Source organism: Parasteatoda tepidariorum, chromosome 9 (assembly GCF_043381705.1).
Source record: "Parasteatoda tepidariorum isolate YZ-2023 chromosome 9, CAS_Ptep_4.0, whole genome shotgun sequence".
In the NCBI taxonomy this organism is placed as follows: domain Eukaryota; kingdom Metazoa; phylum Arthropoda; class Arachnida; order Araneae; family Theridiidae; genus Parasteatoda; species Parasteatoda tepidariorum.
This window is the reverse complement of record NC_092212.1, coordinates 10,782,292-10,785,412: the sequence shown is the minus strand read 5'-3', so window position 1 is coordinate 10,785,412 and position 3,121 is coordinate 10,782,292.

The window sequence follows — 3,121 nt, the reverse complement described above, 5'->3', positions numbered from 1 at the left end:
ACAGTTCACATCTCCACTCCACAAGGGAGGGGGTGTGGACGAAACTCCGGATGGTTCCGGCAGATGTTTTATGAAACACGTTAATCAGCAAGAGACATGCGAAAACCTTCGGTCTCGCATTAAATACTACAGAGAATGATGTAATTAGGTTCCCGTCGTACATACCTTTGTAACTCTACGCATTACAGAAAATCATTTAATGCTTCCTAATATGGAAGTGAAAGTGGGACAAGATTCTAAAAATAACTCCTCCTTTGAAATATAAATCTAATTATTATTCAAAGGTATGTTTTCAGCCTTGAATTCCCAAAATAGAATATCTCTACGCTTACTCTTTACCAAAGACATTTTATGAAAACGAAAGAGTTTTAATGGTTCTATTAATACAAAAGTATTCATAATTTTTGTATTACATCCCCCCCCAAGAAAAATTTTGGTAAGCCAAAAAAAAAATTTAGAATACTTTAAATTTCTAAAATTTAGGTTGGTACGACTGTTCCTTTTCTCTTCTACAAATAACATCTTTTCAATTATGAGAAGAAAAAAAATTATTTACAATGACAAAAATATAAAAAACATGATAATGCAATTTATCTGTTTAGCAACTAAACAGAAAGAAAAATGAAACATGTTTATATAACTATTCTACTAAAATTTTCAAAAATTTTTCACACAAAAATATACACAATTTTTTCTGCGAACGAACTGGACAACAAGTGTCATTTAATCAGAATTTAATATTCTGTGTGGTTAAAGAAATGTAACTATTCTACCAAATTTTCAAAAAAAATTTTTTTTCACACAAAAATATGCAAAATTTTTATGCAAATGAACTGGACAACAAGTGTTATTTATTCAGAATTTAATTTCAACATTTGTGGTTTGTGATATTTCCTAAGCTTTGATACATGTACTTTTTCAAAATTTTGTTTACTTAAAATATTCTTTTTATTTATTTTGTAATCAGTTTCTTGGACATTCTTTATTTTTCCTATTTTTCTTTTTGTTACCCTTTACATATTTTTCGTTGATATTAACCTGATAATGAATGCATCCATTACCTAGATCCTTTTCGAATCATTTGAACTTTTTGGACATTCTCTCTTTCTATTTTTTCAATGTTTACTTTTACTGAAACATCTTTAACTTTTATTTTTTCGATGTTTACTTTTACTGAAACATCTTTTTTAACCTTAACATTTTGAGAATTCCGCTGTCTAATGAGCAAAGATAAGTTGTCACTTTTAGAATTGGCAGAGATGATCAGTCTCTTACCAAATAGAGTAACAACTGGCCCGACGCAATCAATAAACAAACAAAAACCTTTGCGAGTTTACAACCCTACTAAAGCATATGGTAAATCAGTATCAAGTATAAAAACTTAGCTGAGTTAAAAATTTCGCCTATCGTGATAAGGGAAACTCGCAAATTTTGTTAAGTGTTAACTGTCCTTTTGTTTGGGTAACATAAAAGTTTTCACGTTTTTTAAATAGGAATACAGGTATTTAGTTTTGACCAAGTCCGAAAAAGTAAAAAAATTGCAAATTTCTTTCCTTTTTTTTTTTTTTTTTTTCTTTTTNCAATTTCTTTTTTTTTTTTTTTTTTTCCATTTATATTTTTCTTTCTTTTTTTTTTGGACATAAAATTGGTAATTTAATTTGTCACAATAGGGTGTTAGGAAAATCTAATATTTTTATTTCTATTTTTATTTTGTAAATATTTTGAGTGCATTCAGTTACTAATACATTTCAATTTGTGTTTTATCATTTTCCAAACTATTTGTATTCGTTATATCATTTCTTGATTTAATTTCTGCCACACCGCAATTGCATTCAAAATAAGAATATTTTAATAGCATTTTTATCTTCACCCTAAACACTATAGTAAAAAAANAAAAAAAAAAAAAAAAAAAAAAAAAAAAAAAAAAAAAAAAAAAAAAAAATCAACTAATCAATAAATTATAGAAACTGCAAGACATAAAACAATATATATGAAAATAATTTCTCGAAGCATTTTTTATGCCAATCAAAACAATCAGTTCACTGAAAAAAAGTTTCAACAGTAAATACGATCAATGTATAAAAAATAGTTTCAATTGAAACATCAAGCATAAGAAAAAAAGCTTAAAATCATAATCTATAATTTTTGTTATGAGTACTTTTTTTTTCATTAATCAATAAAAATTAAAGAAATTGTTTCATGAGAACTGTAAAAAAATTTACACAATGGATACGAGAAAAAGTTCGAATCAGTCCAAGAAATTCTGAAAATCGTAACACCAGATGAAAGTTGATAGGAAAAAAATTTCATTCCTGCCAACTCTTCCGGGTTTTCCCGAAGATTTTATTTTCATATTTAAAGTGGTAGTAAATATATACTATTTTTTCTTTTATAAATTTAATTTTTAAATGATTTTGATCACCACTATTCTTACAAAAATGAAGCACGGATATTAATATGCGTTACTATCATGGTTGTCAACGTAAGTTTTCTCAAATATAACGTATTTGTTTGCTTAAAATTGAAGTTTTAATTCCATTTTAATACCACCGGGAAAAATGATAATGGAAGGAATTAAAAGTTGGCAGGTATGAAATTTGTTTCTTCGATTCCAAAACACATTTTGAAAATCACAACATCAGATGAAAGTTGTTCTAGTTTCTTTGTTAAGAGGAATCATATTTCTCCTTGAATGAGGCAGGGTGAGAACAATTTGTTGACAATAAAATCCAGAGTAGCACTGGGATAGGCAAAATCAACGGAAGGGATGAGGTTTCAAATCGAAAACTTTTTAACGTCTATCAGAAGTCCAATGTAGATTTTCTTTTTTGTCCGAGAGGGGAGAATAATTTTGAAGTTCAACTCTCTAGTTGTATCCATCGCCTTCAGAACGTAGACATGTCGCATACACAAAAAGAAATTCGATGATCTTTAAGTGAAGTTCCATTATCATTTAAATATACCAAAAGTTTGATGATTGAAGCATTTATTTTTTGTTGAAGATACTGGATGAATTATTAATTGCCGTGAGTAAGAAGAATTTGACTATTAATTTTCAACTGTCCATTTAAATGAGTTATTCCATATTTTTTATGTATTTTTACCTCCAGTGGGTGATGGG